This window comes from Petromyzon marinus, unplaced genomic scaffold (assembly GCF_048934315.1).
Source record: "Petromyzon marinus isolate PM22_M1 ecotype Great Lakes invasive population unplaced genomic scaffold, UKy_Petmar_22M1.pri1.0 PM_G_Scaffold_114, whole genome shotgun sequence".
NCBI lineage: Eukaryota > Metazoa > Chordata > Hyperoartia > Petromyzontiformes > Petromyzontidae > Petromyzon > Petromyzon marinus.
Genome location: NW_027422667.1, coordinates 356,682 through 380,599, shown reverse-complemented (window position 1 = coordinate 380,599; position 23,918 = coordinate 356,682). Strand labels below are relative to the sequence as shown.

The 23,918-nt window shown below is 49.3% G+C and overlaps 1 pseudogene; it reads left to right on the top strand.

Annotated features, from left to right (window-relative positions):
• The first annotated feature begins 1,340 nt into the window (after positions 1-1,340).
• On the top strand, positions 1,341-10,212 carry LOC142909284 (putative RNA-binding protein 46 pseudogene; annotated as a pseudogene).
• The last annotated feature ends 13,706 nt before the right edge of the window (positions 10,213-23,918 follow it).

Sequence of the window (23,918 nt, the reverse complement as noted above, 5' to 3'; positions counted from 1 at the left end):
ATGCCAAATCACGATCGCAAAGCAATACTGCTGAAAGCGACCAGATTGTTAAAACAATAAAAAATTCCATATATCTTAGGAGTAGCTGACAAATTAGCCCGTGTTTTGCAAAAACAAAACATTACAGTAAGATTTGGTACAGTACACAAAATTCAAAAACTAGTATCTTGCACTAAAGACGCATTACCTAAATTATCAACAGAAGGTGTATATCGGATTAATTGTTTATGTGGCAGATGCTATATTAGACAGACGGGACGTAACATCAGCATAAGACTAAAAGAACATCAAAGAAATATTAAATTATCTCAAACAACTGTCGGCAGTGGCAGAACATGCTTGTCAACAAGGACACTCAATTGATTTTGATAACGTTGAAGTGTTGTGTAAAACGAATTATTACTGGCAAAGACTAATTAGAAAATCCATTGAAATTGAGAGGAATAGAAATAATTTTAATCGCTCTGACAGCTACAGGCTTAGTGCGGCTTGGAAGCGTATTATTAAATCATACATATTACAATTCCTTATTGGGGAAACACATACTAATTAACGGATTACTAACGTAGCATATAATCACAATAACACACATTACAACTAATTACTAATCTACAACTCATTACTAATCAAAACCATTGACTGATTACCAATCGATTATATAATTACAATACCCCCCTCCGCCTCTAATCACTGCCCCTGATATGAGTTAAGTGATGACGTCACCCTGCTGCTCTATATAAAACCGGGAGCAAGTGAGGGCTTTACCATTCTGGCGAATTGCCCGTTGATGCGGATGTAATTACCAGCGAAACGTCGTACTCAAACTGTAAATGTTGTGGATTCACTCTTCAACACACCGGTGGGCTAAAATAGTGAACTATTTGTCTTTTGTCATAGTGACACTTTTTTTTGCTGATTGGCCGTGTCGGGTGGTGGAGGGTTACGACACATTTATAAATAACGCGATCTAACCCAAAAACCTTTATGATGAATATACATTGTATTAAACCTATATTAGATCATAAATACATTTCTACCCTACAATATACAAATCTACATTGTGCTTATGTTTCAATTCTACTTTTATTAACTCACACACTTACAAATATAGTGTCTAGGACACATTTATTGTCTAGGACACATTTTCAAAGAAATATTTTCATGTACCCAGACAATATTTGCACGTGCCCACATTAAAAAAAACTTGCAGACTGCATACGTAGCTACGACAATGCAAAGCAGCACACACAGCCATGCATTCAATAGCTTTTTACGTTTCGCGGGTTTCTCTCTAAGTTTATTCTGTTTCTATTTCAGCTTATTGGGGTTTTCTCCTAGTGAATGGGCAGTGATGAGTCGATGGGCAGTGCTGAGTCTACGGGCAGTGCTTATCAGATCTACGGAATCTGAGCCTCGCTCGCCCCCACGTGATCGCCTATCCGCGCTACGTTTTCTGAAAGCGTCAAGATAAGGCCTCTGACGTGATCACAGGCACGCGCGCAAGTCACCCGTCCGTGGCAGCGACACGGAACGTCAGACATAAGCGACCTCCTCTTCCACCACCGCACTAGGAAATAGTTTCATGTGTAACCTCATCAAGACCCCTCCCCCCCTCCCCCAGACACCTACGGAGCTTTGCGCCGGTAAGTGCCGTAGTGAGGCCTGGTCCCCGGGAGTGTCGCCGGTCTCGGCTAGATTGCTCACCCGGCCCAGGGTGGCGATGTGGGCCGCCTGGGGCTCGCTGGGGAGACAAAGGCGGCCGCGCGCTCAGGCGCTTGGTCACCCCATCGTGCACCACGCGGCGGCTGCTGCTGCTGCTGCTGGAGACTGAACAGCGGCTCGCCCCCCAAGGGTCTCGTTCCAGGGCTCGTACGGTGGGGGGGGGGGGCATCTCTCTAGTTTGTCTTTGATGGTGGTGATGGTGGTGGTGATGATGTTGGTGGTGATGATGGTGGTGGTGGTGGTGATGGTGGTGGTGGTGGTGATGGTGGTGATGTTGGTGGTGATGGTGGTGGTGATGTTGGTGGTGGTGATGATGTTGGTGGTGGTGATGTTGGTGGTGTTGGTGGTGATGTTGGTGGTGGTGATGGTGGTGGTGATGATGTTGGTGGTGATGATGGTGGTGGTGGTGGTGATGGTGGTGGTGATGGTGGTGATGTTGGTGGTAGTGATGGTGGTGGTGATGTTTGTGGTGATGATGGTGGTGGTGGTGGTGATGTTGGTGGTGGTGATGGTGGTGATGTTGGTGGTGGTGATGGTGGTGGTGATGTTTGTGGTGGTGATGTTGGTGGTGGTGGTGGTGGTGATGTTGGTGGTGGTGGTGATGGTGGTGATGTTGGTGGTGGTGATGATGGTGGTGGTGATGGTGGTGATGTTGGTGGTGATGTTGGTGGTGGTGATGGTGATGATGTTGGTGGTGATGTTGGTGGTGGTGATGGTGGTGGTGATGTTGGTGGTGATGTTGGTGGTGATGTTGGTGGTGGTGATGTTGGTGGTGGTGGTGGTGATGTTGGTGGTGATGTTGGTGGTGATGTTGGTGGTGGTGGGGATGTTGGTGGTGATGTTGGTGGGGGTGATGTTGGTGGTGGTGATGGTGGTGGTGATGTTGGTGGTGGTGGGGATGTTGGTGGTGATGTTGGTGGTGGTGATGGTGGTGGTAATGTTGGTGGTGGTGGGGGTGTTGGTGGTGATGTTGGTGGTGGTGATGTTGGTGGTGGTGATGTTGGTGGTGGTGATGGTGCTGTTGGTGGTGGTGATGTTGGTGGTGGTGATGGTGGTGGTGATGGTGCTGTTGGTGCTGGTGATGTTGGTGGTGGTGGTGATGGTGGTGGTGGGGATGTTAGTGGTGGTGATGTTGGTGGTGGTGGTGGTGATGGTGGTGGTGGTGATGGTGATGTTGGTGGTGGTGATGGTGCTGTTGGTGGTGGTGATGTTGGTGATGGTGATGTTTGTGGTGGTGATGTTGGTGGTGGTGGTGATGTTGGTGGTGATGGTGGTGGTGGGGATGTTAGTGGTGGTGATGTTGGTGGTGGTGGTGATGTTGGTGGTGGTGATGGTGATGTTGGTGGTGGTGATGGTGCTGTTGGTGGTGGTGGTGATGTTGGTGATGGTGATGTTTGTGGTGGTGATGTTGGTGGTGGTGGTGATGTTGGTGGTGGTGATGTTGGTGGTGGTGATGGTGCTGTTGGTGGTGGTGATGTTGGTGGTGGTGATGGTGATGTTGGTGGTGGTGATGGCGCTGTTGGTGGTGGTGGTGGTGATGTTGGTGATGGTGATGTTTGTGGTGATGTTGGTGGTGGTGGTGTTGGTGGTGGTGGTGATGTTGGTGGTGGTGGTGACGGTGGTGATGTTGGTGGTGGTGATGTTGGTGGTGATGTTGGTGGTGGTGGGGATGTTGGTGGTGATGTTGGTGGTGGTGATATTGGTGATGGTGGTGGTGATGTTGGTGGTGGTGGGGATGTTGGTGGTGGTGATGGTGGTGGTGATGTTGGTGGTGATGTTGGTGGTGGTGGTGGTGGTGATGTTGGAGGTGGTGGGGATGTTAGTGGTGGTGATGTTGGTGGTGGTGATGGTGCTGTTGGTGGTGGTGATGTTGGTGGTGGTGGTGATGTTGGTGGTGATGTTGGTGGTGGTGATGTTGGTGGTGATGGTGATGTTGGTGGTGATGTTGGTGGTGGTGATGGTGGTGGTGATGTTGGTGGTGGTGTTGGTGGTGGTGGTGGTGGTGATGTTGGTGGTGGTGGTGGTGATGTTGGTGGTGATGTTGGTGGTGGTGATGTTGGTGGTGGTGGGGATGTTGGCGGTGATGTTGGTGGTGGTGGTGGTGATGTTGGTGGTGGTGGTGTTGGTGGTGATGTTGGTGGTGGTGGTGATGTTGGTGGTGGTGATGTTGGTGGTGGTGATGTTGGTGGTGGTGGGGATGTTGGTGGTGGTGATGGTGCTGTTGGTGGTGGTGGTGATGTTGGTGATGGTGATGTTTGTGGTGGTGATGTTGGTGGTGGTGGTGATGTTGGTGGTGATGGTGGTGGTGGGGATGTTAGTGGTGGTGATGTTGGTGGTGGTGGTGATGTTGGTGGTGGTGATGGTGATGTTGGTGGTGGTGATGGTGCTGTTGGTGGTGGTGGTGATGTTGGTGATGGTGATGTTTGTGGTGGTGATGTTGGTGGTGGTGGTGATGTTGGTGGTGGTGATGTTGGTGGTGGTGATGGTGCTGTTGGTGGTGGTGATGTTGGTGGTGGTGATGGTGATGTTGGTGGTGGTGATGGCGCTGTTGGTGGTGGTGGTGGTGATGTTGGTGATGGTGATGTTTGTGGTGATGTTGGTGGTGGTGGTGTTGGTGGTGGTGGTGATGTTGGTGGTGGTGGTGACGGTGGTGATGTTGGTGGTGGTGATGTTGGTGGTGATGTTGGTGGTGGTGGGGATGTTGGTGGTGATGTTGGTGGTGGTGATATTGGTGATGGTGGTGGTGATGTTGGTGGTGGTGGGGATGTTGGTGGTGGTGATGGTGGTGGTGATGTTGGTGGTGATGTTGGTGGTGGTGATGTTGGTGGTGGTGGGGATGTTAGTGTTGGTGATGTTGGTGGTGGTGATGGTGCTGTTGGTGGTGGTGATGTTGGTGGTGGTGGTGATGTTGGTGGTGATGTTGGTGGTGGTGATGTTGGTGGTGATGGTGATGTTGGTGGTGATGTTGGTGGTGGTGATGGTGATGTTGGTGGTGGTGTTGGTGGTGGTGGTGATGTTGGTGGTGGTGGTGGTGATGTTGGTGGTGATGTTGGTGGTGGTGATGTTGGTGGTGGTGGGGATGTTGGCGGTGATGTTGGTGGTGGTGATGGTGGTGGTGATGTTGGTGGTGGTGGTGTTGGTGGTGGTGATGTTGGTGGTGGTGGTGATGTTGGTGGTGATGTTGGTGGTGGTGATGTTGGTGGTGATGTTGGTGGTGGTGGGGATGTTGGTGGTGATGTTGGTGGTGGTGATGGTGGTGGTGATGTTGGTGGTGATGTTGGTGGTGGTGGGGATGTTGGTGGTGGTGGTGTTGGTGGTGGTGATGTTGGTGGTGGTGATGTTGGTGGTGATGTTGGTGGTGGTGGGGATGTTGGTGGTGATGTTGGTGGTGGTGATATTGGTGGTGGTGATGGTGGTGGTGATGTTGGTGGTGGTGGGGATGTTGGTGGTGATATTGGTGGTGGTGATGGTGGTGGTGATGTTGGTGGTGATGTTGGTGGTGGTGGTGATGTTGGTGGTGGTGATGTTGGTGGTGGTGATGTTGGTGGTGGTGATGTTGGTGGTGGTGATGGTGATGTTGGTGGTGGTGATGGTGCTGTTGGTGGTGGTAGTGATGTTGGTGATGGTGATGTTTGTGGTGGTGATGTTGGTGGTGGTGGTGGTGATGGTGGTGGTGGTGATGGTGATGTTGGTGGTGGTGATGGTGCTGTTGGTGGTGGTGATGGTGGTGGTGGTGGTGGTGGTGATGCTGGTGGTGGTGATGGTGGTGGTGATGCTGGTGGTGGTGGTGGTGATGTTGGTGGTGATGGTGGTGGATGGAGCGTTTGTGTGAACTAATATAAATGACGGTGTCAAAAATCTTTACTTGAAAGGAATTGGCCTTTAAAAGGTAGCAAAGCGTTTATTTGCAAGGCAATTTTAACAAATTGCACGAACATGAACCATTCAAAAACGTGTCATAACGTGACTGATCAGACATCACGAAAACGTCTGAGGCCTGCGCCCAAAACAATTACCGCACTCCCGGTCAAAGTGCGCCGTCTAATCTGGGAAACGGGGGCATTACAGGAGAAAGGTCAAATTTAATTTAACAACAACAACAATAATAATATATGGACAAGTTCGGCAGGCCAAATTAAGAAGCCCAACGGGCCGTCTTTTGCCCACGTCTGGCCCAACTCGTGTAGAGACGGAGCTACGGGATCGCTTCGTGACGCAGGAGTGAAGTGTAACGTGGCCCTGGCAGTACCGAGAGCGACTAACGAGGGGGGTGCCCTTCACCCCGCAGCGGATAGACCACGGCTGAGGCTGATGACGGACCGGTTGAGGCTCACGGCGTTCCTCTGAGGCCGAATGAATCAGCCTCACCCCCCTCCGCTGCACTCCGGGCTCTCACGTAATGTATCCTGTACACGTGAGACTGTGCACAATATCGAATCGAACGTCTCTGAATGTGGATTCAACTGTTGCCGGTTCCAACGTGCAAGCCTCATCTCCCCTCTTACACCAGGCACCGCCTCCGTGCGCTCTGCGCCGCAGGAGCCGAAGCTTTCTGATCGAAGCAGCGAGTTGACCTCCTTGTGTAGAGGTCAACCCTCGATTCGTCTTTTGCTTCGCCTTCTCCTCTTGCTGCCTCCAAGATCTGGAACTTACTTCCCTCAACCATCTGTCCACGTCCAAGCTAAATATATTTCCTCCTCTTCTCTGCCTATGGCCGTCTCTCTCTTAAAATACCGGACAAATATCACGCCTCGTTGTTACCGGTTAGGTGCACGCGTCTGTTGTGGTATAGCGTCGTGAGATTCGGTTGCATGTAGATGCTCTCTAAATTAAAAATCATGTTAACTTATTCTGTACAAGCTACACCACTGTCGTCATGTATAATTATCACACACACACACACCACTCGCGCTATTCGCCACGGCAGAGTTAATCGTGTAGGCAATGTCACAACAGTATCGCAGCTACCGACCTACTCACCTACAAAGAGTGCAATATAGCTAGGAGCTGATATGATTAGTCGATTAAGTGAATTGACTAAACTTATAACTTTTGTGTGCATGTATGTTGTTGAACTTCTTTCACGCTGTACGGTAGTTAACCGTGCCAATCAGAGGTGTGGGGGAAGGACAAAAGACTAAACACAAAAAGCAGTTAAATTTTGATTTAAAGCTTCCGTGACTGCAGTAATTCATATTCACGTTGAAGGGAAACAATAAAATAATAAAATATAGCTAGGAGCTGATATGCAACGGTCGTTGGTTTTTCACACCTGATGATGACCGTTTGCGTTATGGTCGAAATGTCGTGAGAATTTTTATTGTTTTATATATTTTATTATTTTATTGTTTCCCTTCAACGTGACTTTACCGAAAGAGCTAAGAATACGAAAAGCAGTTCTAAAGAAATGAGTTTTAAATCTAGATTTGATTAAAAAACAGCGACCATTTCAGCATCACGCTTCCCGAAGGTAGGAAACCCCCTACAAGCCACGCCCAGCATGATACAACAGATTATGCCGCGCCCATAACCTCCCATCCAGTGGCACATATGCGGACAATTTTTAAAAAAAACTAATTGCTATCCAATTTGTCGAGTAATGAAACCGATATATTTGGTTGAGTGATCGACGACTTGAGAAATATGATGATATCCCAGCTCATTATAACTGCGGTCATTTAAGAGATGGTCAAAGCAAAATTCATCACCAATTCATGACACAAATTTATATTTTACTTAATTAAAACCATGCGATATTATTTATTTCGTTATTGAGCTGCGTGAATTGTAAAACATGCACTCCATTGATTTAAAATATCCGTTTAAAAATTGTATCCTTTTAGCAACTTGATCAAAACCTATTTACGATTTCGCATCTTCATGAGATCAAAGATGAATCGACCCACTCTGAAACACAAGCAAAATGAATATCTGAATATGAATGGCGTGACCAAATAAAACATATGCTGGATCGTTTTGGTGAATGCTACACTAACAACAATAATCATTTCTATACAACGTCTGGCTCGCGTAATTACTCTGTGTGGTTCATAAGGTGGGGCGTGTGCTGCTTTGATGATGGCAATTCAACCCCCGACCCACCACCCTCCCCAACAACTCGCTCCAACCATTCTGCGGTCATGATTTGGGACTGTGATTCCATTTGCAAGTAAACTCACATTTCAACAATGAGGATTTGAAAGCATTACGCATTAGATCTGTCTGCATGTTTGCTCTGTTGTAAAGATGATCCAATATGAACACAATTGTAGTACAACAGCTCTGTTGCTGTTAGGGACCTAACAATGTTGAAAACTGGCCAAAATTGATTAAACGGCCCACTCATGGTCCAGAGTAGAACTCGGTACCACCTAAGGTAGCAAGACTTCAGTCGTACCCATTTATTTGGATGGAAAATGAAAGTAAATTACTTGATAGTCTCACTCATTGCATTTGTTTATCACTGGCCACGTAGAGAAATTGAAACTGCTCAATGTAGGCCACCTCACGTGGTACCGACAAAGGAGACATCTCATGGGCTATGAAAAAATAAGAATAGGTTGTATCCTTTCTGGCAATAAAACAGATCTTAAGATTCATTGAAGAAGGTTTCTGTTTGGTGTTTGAACATCTAAACACCCGTTTTGTTGCCAAAAAATGATCAAATCTATTCTTATTTTGTCATACTTTGATACCGACAAAATGGTCTCATTTTGAAGCGTCTCATGGACTATTGGATGGGGAGTAAAAAACCGGCGCTAAAAGTCAGTGCCGACCTCTCCTGTCGTGCCCAGTGACGTCATCACAGGCGAAGTTCACCGCGCGAAGTCAAACGCCGCTCGAAACGCAAAATCATCGCTCGGTGAACATTTCCGAGGACAAACAAACGCATGCCGGGAACCGTGTGGGTTTGTGTTTCTTGTCTCCTCTGTGCAATGTGGGGGAGGGCTTGATCCAGGAGTGGATTGACAAAAGCGCTGTATGCATACTGCACAGGCTACGCTAACGTCACATTTAGGCCCATGGACCGAACAAACGCGTCTCTCCTTCTCCATCCGTCTCCACTCTCTCTCTCTTCCTCTCTTCACTGCTGGCCTGTAGGTTTGGGCCGAGCGAGTTCCTGCCGGGGATTTGGCTTTTCAGGAGCTGATTCCCCCCGTGGCTTTGTCGGCACGAGGCGACCGCGCGGAGTGTCAAGGGCTCCACCGGGCCCCAAGCCGCTGCCCCAGCACCACGGTAGTAGCCAAACCACCGGTGCTCGGCATGGCCTGCATGAAGGTCCTGCTGGACCTCATGTTGCGCACGGGGTACAACATTGTCCAGGAGAACGGACAGAGGAAGTTCGGACCACCGCCCGACTGGCAGGGGCCCCCTCCCGCCCATGGCTGCGAGGTGTTTCTGGGGAGGATCCCGCACGACCTCTACGAGGATGAGCTGGTGCCCGTGCTTGAGACGGTGGGGAAGCTCTACCAGCTCCGCCTCATGATGGGTTATAGCGGAGAGACCCGCGGCTATGCGTTCGCTACCTACGCGACGCTCGCCCAAGCCACGGATGCCATCAAGAAACTCGACAAGGTAGAGATCCGTCCCGGACGCCGCATTGCAGTCTGCATCAGCGTGGACAATCGCCGCCTCTTCATTGGGGGGCTGCCAAAGGACAAGAAGCGAGCGGAGGTGATGATGGCGATGAGCGGTGCCACGAAGGGCGTGGTGGACGTCAAAATGAGCGTTTGTCGCTGGGACAAAACCCTCAACCGAGGCTACGCGTTCATCGAGTACGGGAGCCATCGCGCAGCCGCCATGGCCCGGAAGAAGCTCCTTCGAATCAACTTCCGGCCATGGGGCCGGACCATCAAGGCGGAGTGGGACACGGCGGCTGCGGCCGCGGCGGCGGCAACGGAAGACGAGGACGAGATGGAGGCGGCGGTGCCAGACCTGCTGCAGCCGGAGTGCACGGGCACCGCCAAAGCCGCACACAGCCAATTTGAGGGCTGGGGGGCACGCACGCGGCTGTGGTGGGTACCTTTTCCACCTGCGGCCCATGCCCATTGCTCTCAAGGCGCTGCCGGAGGCGGCCATGCTGCGGATGCTGTGCCGGACCGCTGGCGTCAGCTACCCAATCTTCGAGCTGCACGCTCACTCGGAGCCCGGGATGCCCGTGGGCCTCCTCTATAAGGTGTCGGTTCCCGGGGTGGGAGAAGGCGCCATCATCTTCCCCAAATTTCTGAGCTCAAGCGTGGAGGGAGCACGGGAGGTGGCGTGCCAGCTCGCCTACAACATCCTCACCAAGGCGAATCCTCCTGGCGGTGGTGGTGATTGGCGGTGGTGGTGATGGTGGTGGTGGTGGTGATGGCGGTGGTGCCGGGCTGCACTGCGGTCACCGGACAACGTCGAGCGGCGGCAGCATCAGCGGCGTCGTCGTCCCACGGCCGCTGCTGTCCCGTGAGCGACAGGGCGCTGCCGTGGCCGCTGGCGGTGGCGGCACCACAAAGGGCGAGGAGGAGGAGGTGGTGGTGATGGAGGGGGAGGGCGATGAAAAGGAGGAGGTGGATGAGAAGGAGGAGGTGGATGAGAAGATGGATGAGAAGGAGGCGGTGGATGAAAAGGAGGAGGTGGATGAGAAGGAGGAGGTTGATGAGAAGGTGGATGAGAATGTGGATGAGGAGGCGGTGGATGAGAAGGATGAGGGGAAGGTGGTTGAGTAGAAGGACGAGGTGGAGGGTGACTTTGTGTGGTGGTTTATAACCACCACCCCCTGCTCCGATGCCATTCCCACACGGGAGGGGGGCAGCCGTGGCTCCCCCTCACACTTGGAACCAGGTACATACACAAATACATACACACATAAACATACACAATATACATACACACATAAACACATACACAAATACATGCACACATAAACACATACACAATATACATACACACATATAAACACAAACACAAATACATACACACATAAACACATACACAATATACATACACACACATAAACACATACACAAATACATAAACACATAAACACATACACAATATACATACACACATATAAACACATACACAAATACATACACATATAAACATACACACATATACATATACATATATACATACACACATATACATACACACACAAATACATACACACATAAACACATACACAATATACATACACACATATAAACACACATATACATACATATACATACACATATATACATACGCACATATATACATACACACATATATACATACACAACAACAACCGCCATTCGCCACTAAGTGGCGGTGACGTCACCACGACGCTTGTGCCAGGCTATGTGCACCCTGAGGCCACGTGAAGTGTCGAACACCCGCTGGCAGGAGGTCACGGGGCAGACCCAGGTGCCACGGGTCGACTGACTGAGATGACTGGCTGATGCACCACCTGTGCCCCCTACTGTGCCAACCTGCTGTGCTTTAGCCACCCGGCGCTCCGCTCGTTGTTCTGAGCGTCGCTCCTCCGTCCTCCGTTGTTGTTGGAGGGCGACTGCCTCCAACTGCCCAGTAGCATCCTTCACGAACCTCCTCCACAGAGGCCGATCTTGACACCGCTGGTACCAGTCATCGGCAAGTCCACTCAGCTCCACGTCCTCCTGTACCACATCACTCCATCTCTTCTCTAGCCCGTGCCGCGCCCGCTTAGCCCCCTCAATCCGGCCAAACAAAAGCTGTTTTGGCATGCGGTGGCTGGGCATGCGGGCTACATGACCCAGCCATCGCAGCCTTGCCTGCCGGAGGAGCTCACCGATGGGACCCTGCCCAGATCTTTCAAGGATTTGTGAGCTCCTCACACAATCCAGTCTGGTTAAACCCAGGATGGATCGTAGGCAGGCCAGCCTAAATGTTTCTAACCGGCGAAGATGTTCCATTAGAGGGGTCCACGTTTCGCAAGCGTAGAGAAGGGAGGGAATGACCGTGGCCGAGAAGACCTGAAGCTTAGTGCGGAGCGACAGACCAGGTAGCTTCCACACAGCGTTACGCAACCGATGAAAAGATATTGCCGCTCGACTGATTCGGAGTGAGACCTCTGCTGTTAAACTGGAGCCAGTCATAAGCACACTGCCCAGGTATGGGAAACTCTCCACTCTCTCCACAACTGCCCCATCATCGATTGGGAGTTGTGGGGATGGAGTGTCCGATGGTACAAAATACCCAGGCAGGTGCTTAGTTTTGGTGGGGCTGATGGTAAGGCCCCACCTCTTAGTGGCACGCTCCAGTCTCAGCAGCAGCGTCTCCAACTCCTCCTCTGACTGTGCAGCTATTACCAAATCATCAGCATACATAACGTGGTTGAGCAATAGGGAGCCATCCCTTGACCGCACCCGGGCATCGATTAGCCTCCCATTATATCTGTACCATATGGAGATTCCCCCGGTACAGCTATTGAAGGCTTCACGAACTACGTGGTCAAAATAGATGTTAAATAATGTGGGAGCCAGAGGACATCCCTGTCGCACCCCAAGGTGTACAGGGAATGGCTCTGACTCCCGGCCACGTAGTTTTTCATTAAGGTCCTTAATGATCGTGAGCAGAGGGTCAGGTACTCCAAAAGCACGAAGAACGACCCAGAGCGCAGGCCTACTGATGGTATCATAGGCCTTGACCAGGTCAATAAAGCAGAGATGTAGGTCTTGTTGGAATTCCCTACACCTCTGCTGTAGCAGACGGACAGAAAATATGGCATCCGTGCAGGACCGCCCTTTCCTGAAACCGCATTGGGGCTCCGCAAGCCTCTCCTCAGCATGCCTGGCAAGGCGATGCTGAATAATCCTTGCCAGGACCTTTCCCGGCACACTGAGGAGTGAGATGCCCCTGTAGTTGTTACAGTCTGTGCGGTCCCCCTTCTTAAAAAGGGGGACCACCAGGGCATCCTTCCAATCCTGCGGAACCCGTCCAGTGGTCCAGACTGTTGTTATGATGTCATATAGGGCAGTCTGTGCACAAACGCCACCCTCCCTCAGCATTTCGCTTGGGAGATCATCTCTGCCCGCTGCCTTTCCTGGTCTCAGACTCCGGATCGCCTTCAATACTTCCTCAGCAGATGGCACCTCAGCCAGCCACTCACAGGGGGTGACTTCTTCCAATATTTGAGGCACCGCAGCCTCAGCAGGGTCATCCTCACCTTGTGCCACGATGTTTTCCTGGCTGTGGGATTTTCCCTACCCCAGGACCTCACAGAAATGCTCAGCAAATCTGCGAACCTGTTCCTGGGGGTCGGAGATTGGATCACCGTTTTTTCCCCTAATGATGGTAATATGTGTGGCACTGCAGGTTACTTTTTTGATGGAGTTAAATAGAGATTTGTGATCACGGGCCACTGAGGCAGACTCCATCTCCTCAGCAACCCGCGACCACCACCCATCCTTGCAGCGCCTCACGGCTCTCCGAACCTCCGAGCGAAGGCTGCGGTAAGCCTCCTCATTCTCTGACGTGGGATTCTGTAGCCGATGACAGTGGGCCTGTCGCTTTTTCTCAACCATCCTGAACACCTCCTCTGTCAGCCAGGGTGTCTGGGGAGGTCTGGACCGCGTACCCAAAGCAGCCATTGCAGCTGCATGAGTCACAGTCATAAACCTCGCCCATTTACCCTCGACATCAGGAGGAGTCGGGGACGATGCCAATCCCAGCCGCAAGCGATGATGAAATTATCACTTGCAACTTTCATCAGATAATTGAGACCAGGCCACTTTATGTTGGAATGGGGTCCTGGGTGTACACCCACCACCGGAGTGGAAGAATGGCAGGGGCATCTTACAGATGACTAGTCGATGGTCAGAGGCCAGATCAGCTCCACGGTAGGTCCTGGTGTCAAGGACATGGGCTCGCATTCGCTGGTCCGTCACTATGTAGTCCAGAAGATGTTCTTGCTTGGACCCGGCATGCATCCATGATGTTGTGTGGATGCGCCGATGCCGGAACAGCGTGTTGGTAATTACAAGCCCATGGGCTGCACAAAAATCTAGCAGCCTCCTACCGTTGTTATTGAGCTGATCTGGCCCATGCCCTCCAATCACTCCAGATCAGGTGCCAGTATCATGACCAACTCGGGCATTGAAGTCACCCAACATGATGACTCTATCCCGAGGGGCCACTTTAGCCAGCACCTGTGACAGGAGGTCATAGAAGGCATCTGACTCATCGGCCTTACCTGCATCCCTCCACGGATGTTCGTCTTCGGTGGGGGCATAAGTAACGACCACCACTCCTCGCCTCCGGTTGATGGGAAGGCGAGCCCAAAGTAGCCTGGGGCTTAGAGCTTCCCACACCTCACCCCCACGCTCCCACGCCCCCTTCATTCTTTTGTTCAAAAGAAGAGCCACACCCTGTTGTTTGGCAGTCTCCTGCCCCGAGTAGAGGACTGTCCACCCCTCATGGTGGCAGGAGCCAGAGCCGGTCCACCGGACCTCCTGAATGCCACAGAAATCCAGGCGGTACCGGTCCAACTCCCGACAGAGGAGTGGCAGCCTCTCCTCCACAGTGAGCATTCGAACATGCCACGTGGCCACACGTAGTGGCTTTACGTTTTTTCTGGAGGAACCCCGAGGGTAGAGATTCAATCTCCTGGCTGGCCACGTGGAATGTTCGAACACTCGCTGCGGAGGAGAGGCTGCTACTCCCCTATCGCAAGGTGGCCCGGCACTGCCTGCATCTCTGCCGTATTTGGGAGGTCCGGTAGACTGGCGCTGGCTCCTGCCACCATGAGGGGTGGCAGCATCAGTTGTCTTGGGCTCTGGCTTTGTTCTTCGTGCTATTGGACTCTCTGCTCACGATCATTAAGCACCTTCATGATGGTGGGCTGGCCCGGGTAAAACTACGCGGCTGGGAGTTAGAGCCATTCCCTATTCACCTTGGGGTGCGACAGGGATGTCCTCTGGTTCCCACATTATTTAACATCTATTTCAGCCACGTAGTTCGTGAAACCTTCAATGGCTGTACCGGAGGAATTACCATCAGCCCCACCAAAACTAAGCACCTGCCTGGGTTCATTCTTTGGTTCTTTCGGTAAAGTCACGTAGAATGAGAACAAAATAATAAATTGATAAAATAAAATAACGCAATAAAATTCTCATGACGTTTTGGCCACAACACAAGCGGCCTTCATCAGGTGAAGGGACGAGACTGTCTGGAGGACAGCGCTGGAGCGAACACAGCCAAGCTCAGACCGCGACCTTTAAGCTGTGTGAGAAGAAACAGAGTGCCTTGACAAAGGAATTAGCATAGAATTTAGCATTGAAATAGCTGAGTGATTAGCTTGTGAGTTGTCACAGAAATGGCTATGTTAAAGTCAAAGCATACACATTCACAGAGGCACCTAGTGCAAATCAAACAGGAGAATTTAGTATTGAAATAACTGAGGGATTAGCTTGTGACTGGTCAAAGAAATAGTTATGTTAAAGTCAAAGCCTACACATCTACAGATGCACCTAGTACAAATCAAACAGGAGAATTTAGCATTGAAATAACTGAGTGATTAGCTTGTGACTGGTCACAGAAATGGCTATGTTAAAGTCAAAGCCTACACATCTGAACTATTAACAGTAACTTGGTATACACTACACTATATAATGAATACTACATAGTAAACCAATAAAAAACTAAAATATAAATTACCTCAATGTTATCAATAAACTCTATATATTCTCCAATCAGCTAAGCTACCAACAATAAGTCGTTATATATCACAATGCTATATGGCGAAAAAATGGGTGGATTCTTACCCTCAACTTTAGCACCACGGATAGCTACGAGCCCCGTTCAGACGGACGAGTTCATCCATGGTTGGAACGGAGGAGGGGGAGAGAGACAGCTGCGAGGCGCTGTTATACTCCATGTTGTAAACCATACCATTTACCGTGGTGTGAGAGGTATTAAGAGTCAATGCCAGCGAAAGAGCTGCGGTCTGAAGGTCATCGTAAAATACAATTAATTTAGAACGGAAATGGTTTAAAACATCTTTCCAATGGTTACTAAGCCAGAATCCATCTTCTCGGTTGAAATTGTCTCTGTGCTTGTATATGTGAATGGCTTCATGAACGAATCTCTCATGGTAGCCGGTTGGTTTGCAAAGAACCTCCGTCTTGGAAAAGCCAATGTCATGTGAGCCCACTGAATTATAACAGTGATCTGCCACGGCAGAGGAGTTCGTTCTACCGTGTTTCAATTCTGCTTTATGTTCGCGGATGCGGTCCGAGATATGTCGTTTGGTTTCTCCAATGTAGCTACTACCACAGAGGCACTTTAGTTTGTAAACGCCCGGGTAATGTATGTCTGGAACAGCATCTTTTACAGATGGAACCAGATCACGGATTTTATGTACTGTGTTGAATCGGACCTGGATCTTGTGTTTATTCAGGATTTTGGAGATCTTTTTAGTGACCACTGCAATGTAGGGTAAGGTGATGGTTTTGAGTGGCTCCACAAGAGGATCCTTCTTCATGACTGGAGTGATGGCTTTGCGGATTGTGTAGTCGGAGCAACCATTAGCCCTGCGAGTCTGGTGTGCGTGCTTGAGTTCACTGGTAATGTGTTCCTGGATGGAAATGCATTGGGCTCTATGGTATAGAGTCTTGATGAGGGAGTTCTTCTGGGATGGATGGTAGTGGGAATCCGGTTTCAAGTAAGCATCTGTATTTACACTAACCTCTGCTGCTGCAACTTCTCTCAATGCAAAACAAATTCTAGCTAGAACTTGCTTCGCTCTTATCTCGGAAAAAATCAGACTTACACGCACCGAACTCGATCAGTTAGACAAGACACTCTACAAATCACACTTAACATTGACAGCAACAATGTCTACATCGGATTGGGAACATGTAGACAATATGACTACCTCTTCAGCTGCCACTATGTCGACCAAATGTAGGGACAATTTGATTTGCAAATTCAATTACCTCCAGCAAAAATCGGATCCACACACCGAAAAGATAGACGTCAACAAAGTCGTAATTAATCGCATAGAGTCTTGATGAGGGAGTTCTTCTGGGATGGATGGTGGTGAGAATCCGGTTTCAAGTAAGCATCTGTATGGGTAGCTTTCCTGTAGACAGAGTGGCTCATTGAACCATCATGTCTCCTTTTAATTAAGACATCCAAAAAGGGTAGTTTGCCATCTTTTTCGACTTCCATGGTAAATCTGATGGCTGGGTGTATGGAATTGATGTGGTCGCGGAATTGGTCTAGAGCAGGCTGGCCATGTGGCCAGATGACAAAAGTGTCATCCACGTACCTCTTCCATAAGGTCGGGCATAGAGTGGCAGTCTGGATGGCGTCAGTTTCAAATTTTTCCATGAATACGTTGGCTACAACCGGAGATAGGGGGGAGCCCATTGGGGTGCCCTCAGTTTGTTTGTAGAAAGTTCTATTCCAGGTGAAGTATGTGTTGGTTAAGCAATGTCTCACCAGAGAGGGTACATCAGTATGCAGTCCTTGATGAACCAGGTCTTCAATGATAGCGATGGTGTCAGGTACCGAGACTTTGGTGAACAAGGACACCACATCAAAACTGACAAGCAGGTCGTCTGGGGACAGGGAAATGCCTTTGATTGTCGATACCAGGTGAGTAGCATTTAGTACCGCAGAGGTGTTTTTTCCAGTGAAAGGTCGCAGTATATCAGCAAGAAAACGTGGCAGTTTATAGGTGGGGGAGTTGATAGTAGAGACGATGGGACGAAGGGGTGCATCTTCTTTGTGTATCTTTGGAAGGCCATATAATCTTGGTGGTCTGGCAGCAGAGGGTTTCAACGAGAACTGTTTGGTCTGATCAATTAATGCTGTTGAATCAGAGATGATTTTGTTCGTTTTGGTAACCAGGCTGTTGGTGGGATCTCTTTATTTTTGCATAGCTGCCATCGTTGAGTGGTTCTTGAATTTTGTTGTTATATGCTGTTTTGTCCATGATGACAGTGCCATTGCCCTTGTCGGCTGAGAGGATGACAATTTCATCTCTCTTTTTTAATTGAGATAATTCAAAGCGTTCATCTTTGCTGATGTTGCTGGGTGGCAACTTAGCGTTTTGGAGGGTTGCAGCGATTTCAGATCTTGCTATGTCTGCAGAGATGTGACTCAAGCCCTTGAGTGCAACGTCAACATGGACAATCATATCATTAACCGGTATGTGTCTCGGTGTCACAGCAAAGTTTAAACCTTTAGCTAAAACGGATTTCAGACCATCAGAAATGGAACTGTTACTGTGATTAATTACGACTTTGTTGACGTCTATCTTTTCGGTGTGTGGATCCGATTTTTTGTTGGAGAGGTGATTGAATTTGGAAATCAAATTGTCCCTACATTTGGTCGACATAGTGGCAGCCGAAGAGGTAGTCATATTGTCTACATGTTCCCAATCCGATGTAGACATTGTTGCTGTCAATGTTAAGTGTGATTTGTAGAGTGTCTTGTCTAACTGATCGAGTTCGGTGCGTGTAAGTCTGATTTTTTCCGAGATAAGAGCGAAGCAAGTTCTAGCTAGAATTCGTTTTGCATTGAGAGAAGTTGCAGCAGCAGAGGTTAGTGTAAATACAGATGCTTACTTGAAACCGGATTCCCACCACCATCCATCCCAGAAGAACTCCCTCATCAAGACTCTATACCATAGAGCCCAATGCATTTCCGTCCAGGAACACATTACCAGTGAACTCAAGCACGTACACCAGGCTCGCAGGGCTAATGGTTGCTCCGACTACACAATCCGCAAAGCCATCACTCCAGTCATGAAGAAGGATCCTCTTGTGGAGCCACTCAAAACCATCACCTTACCCTACATTGCAGGGGTCACTAAAAAGATCTCCAAAATCCTGAATAAACACAAGATCCAGGTCCGATTCAACACAGTACATAAAATCCATGATCTGGTTCCATCTGTAAAAGTTGCTGTTCCAGACATACAGTACCCGGGCATTTACAAACTAAAGTGCCTCTGTGGTAGTAGCTACATTGGAGAAACCAAACGACATATCTTTGACCACATCCGCGAACATAAAGCAGACTTCAAACACGGTAGAACGAACTCCTCTGCCGTGGCATATCACTGTTATAATTCAGTGGGCTCACATGACATTGACTTCTCGAAGACGGAGGTTCTTTGCAAACCAACCGGCTACCATGAGAGATTCGTTCATGAGGCCATTCACATATACAAGCACAGAGACAATTTCAACCGAGAAGATGGATTCTGGCTTAGTAACCATTGGAAAGATGTTTTAAACCATTTCCGTTCTTAATTAATTGTATTTTATGATGACCTTCAGACCGCAGCTCTTTCGCTGGCATTGACTCTTAATACCTCTCACACCACGGTTAATGATATGGTTTACAACATGGAGTATAACAGCGCCTCGCAGCTGTCTCTCTCCCCCTCCTCCATTCCGACCATGGATGAACTCGTCCGTCTGAACGGGGCTCGTAGCTATGCGTGGTGCTAAACTTGAGGGTAAGAATCCACCCAATTTTTTAGCCATATAGCATTGTGATATATAACGACTTATTGTTGGTAGCTTAGCTGATTGGAGAATCTATAGAGTTTATTGATAACATTGAGGTAAATTTTGATTTAAAGCTTTCGTGACTGCAGTAATTCATATTCTTAGTTTTTTCGGTAAAGTCACGTTGAAGAGAAACAACAAAATAACAATATATATAAAACAATAAAAAATTCTCACGACGTTTCGACCATAACTCAAACGGTCATCATCAGGTATGTTGGTTTGCATAAATTTATTTTTAAACGGCACATTTATTTATTTATAAAAAAAACGTTGGCGTCACGCGTAGCGATTTGGCAGTTTGCCCAGGACTAGTCCATCTATTTTTTTTTTGAAAAGAGGAGGGGGGAGACGAAATTTTTTATAATGTATGCTGTCTGAAAGCCACTGTAAGCGTGAACAATCAATTAAGAACTGAAATGGTTTATCAAATCTTTCCAATGATTGCTAAGATAGAATCCATCTTCTCGGTTGAAATTGTCTCTGTGTTTGTATATGTGGATAGCCTCATGAACGAATCTCTCATGGAAGCCAGATGGCTTACAAAGAACCTCCGTTTTGGAAAAGTCAATGGCATGTGAGCCTACTGAATAACTTTAAGATCCTTCAACAAACTCCGGGATAAGAAAGCTCAGCTGATCGAGTCTCTCACCTTCCTGAAGAGATGCCGCGACTCTGGGGTAATACCAATCGCATTTACACTGACCTCTGCTGCTGTAACTTCTTCTAATGCGAAACGAATTCTTTTCAAAACTAGCTTAGCTCTTATCTCAGAAAAAAATCAGACTTATACGCACAGAACTAGATCAGTTAGACAAGACACTCTACAAATCACACTTATCATTGACGGCAATAATGTCCACATCGGATTGGGAACATGTAGACAATATGACTGCCTCTTCAGCTGCTACTATGTCGACCAAATGTAAGGAAAACCTGATTTCCAAATTTAACCTCCTCTTCAACAAAAGACCGGACCCACATACCAAAAAGTTAGACGTTAATAAAGTCGTAATTAATCGCAGTAACAGTTCTATTTCCGATGGTCTGAAATCCGTTTTAGCTAAAGGTCTAAACTTTGCAGTCACACCTAAACACATACCAGTTAATGATATAATTGCCCAAGTAGACGTTGCTCTCAGGGGCCTGGGTCACATCGCTGCAGACGTAGCAAGATCTGAAATCGCTGCAACCCTCAAAAACGCTAAGATGCCAGCTAGCAACCTCAGCAAAGATGAGCGTTTTGAATTATATAAATTAAAAAAGAGGAATGATATTGTAGTCCTCTCAGCTGACAAAGGCAATGCTACTGTCATCATGGATAAAATAGAATACAACAACAAAATTAAAGAATTACTCGACGATGGTAGTTATACAAAAATAAAAAGAGATCCCACCAACAGCCTCGTCACACAAACCAACAAAATAATTTCTGATTCAACCGCATTAATTGATCAATCTAAACAGTTTTCGTTGAAACCTTCTGCTGCCAGGCCACCAAGATTATACGGCTTACCAAAAATACATAAAGTTGATACACCTCTTCGTCCCATAGTCTCTACTATCAGCTCCCCCACCTACAAACTAGCTCGTTTTTTGTCTGAAATCCTGCGTCCTTTCACTGGAAAGACCACCTCTGCGGTACAAAATTCTACTCACCTGGTATCGACAATCAAGGGTATTTCCCTGTCCCCAGACGACCTGCTTGTCAGTTTTGATGTAGTTTCCTTATTCACCAAGGTTCCTGTACCTGACACCATTGCAATCATTGAAGACTTGGTTCATCAAAACAACCCCCTACCTCCTCGCGGTGCCGGACGGGCAACTCTGTCGTGGACAGCGCTGTGGGGGGAGATCCAATTTTGATTGGCTCCTCCCCTCATGGCATATGTGTCCACCACAGGGGCTAAACGGGGGCTCTGGACGGGTGCGAGGGGCTGGTAACCCCTCCACCTTCAATTAATTACCACGAAACTACGAATTAAACTGAAATATGTAACAACTAAGCTTGTGCCGGAGGCCCCGGGGGGCCAGGCGTCTATGACGTCTCCTGGCCAAACCCCAATTGGCGGAGCCAGGAGATTGAATACCTACCCTCGGGGCTACTCCAGAAACAACGAAAAGCCACTACGGTTGGCCACGTGGAATGTTCGAACGCTCACTGCAGAGGAGAGGCTGCCACTCCTCTGTCGGGAGCTGGACCGGTACCGCCTGGATCTATGCGGCATTCAGGAGGTCCGGTGGACCGGCTCTGGCTCCTGCCGCCATGAGGGGTGGACAGTCCTCTACTCGGGGCAGCAGACTGCCAAACAACAGGGTGTGGGTCTTCTTTTGAACAAAAGAATGAAGGGGGCGTGGGAGCGTGGCGGTGAGGTGTGGGAAGCTGTAAGCCCCAGGCTACTTTGGGCTCGCCTTCCCATCAACCGGAGGCGAGGAATGGTGGTCGTGGTTACTTATGCCCCCACCGAAGATGAACATCCGTGGAGGGATGCAGGCAAAGCCGATGAGTCAGATGCCTTCTATGACCTCCTGTCACAGGTGCTGGCTAAAGTGGCCCCTCGGGATAGAGTCATCATGTTGGGTGACTTCAATGCCCGAGTTGGTCATGATACTGGCACCTGGTCTGGAGTGATTGGAGGGCATGGGCCAGATCAGCTCAATAACAACGGTAGGAGGCTGCTAGATTTTTGTGCAGCCCATGGGCTTGTAATTACCAACACGCTGTTCCGGCATCGGCGCATCCACACAACATCATGGATGCATGCCGGGTCCAAGCAAGAACATCTGCTGGACTACATAGTGACGGACCAGCGAATGCGAGCCCATGTCCTTGACACCAGGACTTACCGTGGAGCTGATCTACCCTCTGACCATCGACTAGTCATCTGTAAGATGCGCCTGCCATTCTTCCACTCCGGTGCTGGGTGTACACCCAGGACCCCATTCCAACCTAAAGTGGCCTGGTCTCAGTTATCTGATGAAAGTTGCAAGCGAGAATTTCATCATCGCTTGCGGCTGGGATTGGCATCGTCCCCGACTCCTCCTGATGTCGAGGGTAAATGGGCGAGGTTTAGGACTGTGACTCATGCAGCTGCAATGGCTGCTTTGGGTACGCGGTCCAGACCTCCCCAGACACCCTGGATGACAGAGGAGTTGTTCAGGATGGTTGAGAAAAAGCGACAGGCCCACTGTCATCGGCTACAGAATCCCACGTCAGAGAATGAGGAGGCTTACCGCAGCCTTCGCTCGGAGGTTCGGAGAGCCGTGAGGCGCTGCAAGGATGGGTGGTGGTCGCGGGTTGCTGAGGAGATGGAGTCTGCCTCAGTGGCCCGTGATCACAAATCTCTATTTAACTCCATCAAAAAAGTAACCTGCAGCGCCACACCTATTACCATCATTAGGGGAAAAAACGGTGATCCAATTTCCGACCCCCAGGAACAGGTTCGCAGATTTGCTGAGCATTTCTGTGAGGTCCTGGGGGAGGGAAAATCCCTCAGCCAGGAAAACATCGTGGCACAAAGTGAGGATGACCCTGCTGAGGCTGCGGTGCCTCAAATATTGGATGAAGTCACCCCCTGTGAGTGGCTGGCTGAGGTGCCAGCTGCTGATGAAGTATTGAAGGCGATCCGGAGTCTGAGACCAGGAAAGGCAGCGGGCAGAGATGATCTCCCAAGCGAAATGCTGAGGGAGGGTGGCGTTTGTGCACAGACTGCCCTATATGACATCATAACAACAGTCTGGACCACTGGACGGGTTCCGCAGGATTGGAAGGATGCCCTGGTGGTCCCCCTTTTTAAGAAGGGGGACCGCACAGACTGTAACAACTACAGGGGCATCTCACTCCTCAGTGTGCCGGGAAAGGTCCTGGCAAGGATTATTCAGCATCGCCTTGCCAGGCACGCTGAGGAGAGGCTTGCGGAGCCCCAATGCGGTTTCAGGAAAGGGCGGTCCTGCACGGATGCCATATTTTCTGTCCGTCTGCTACAGCAGAGGTGTAGGGAATTCCAACAAGACCTACATCTCTGCTTTATTGACCTGGTCAAGGCCTATGATACCATCAGTAGGCCTGGGCTCTGGGTCATTCTTCGTGCTTTTGGAGTACCTGACCCTCTGCTCACGATCATTAAGGACCTTCATGATGGTGAGCGGGCCCGGGTAAAACTACGTGGCCGGGAGTCAGAGCCATTCCCTGTACACCTTGGGGTGCGACAGGGATGTCCTCTGGCTCCCACATTATTTAACATCTATTTTGACCACGTAGTTCGTGAAGCCTTCAATAGCTGTACCGGGGGAATCTCCATATGGTACAGATATAATGGGAGGCTAATCGACGCCCGGGTGCGGTCAAGGGATGGCTCCCTATTGCTCAACCACGTTATGTATGCTGATGACTTGGTAATAGCTGCTCAGTCAGAGGAGGAGTTGGAGACGCTGCTGCTGAGACTGGAGCGTGCCACTAAGAGGTGGGGCCTTACCATCAGCCCCACCAAAACTAAGCACCTGCCTGGGTATTTTGTACCATCGGACACTCCACCCCCACAACTCCCAATCGGTGATGGGGCAGTTGTGGAGAGAGTGGAGAGTTTCCCATACCTGGGCAGTGTGCTTATGACTGGCTCCAGTTTAACAGCAGAGGTCTCACTCCGAATCAGTCGAGCGGCAATATCTTTTCAT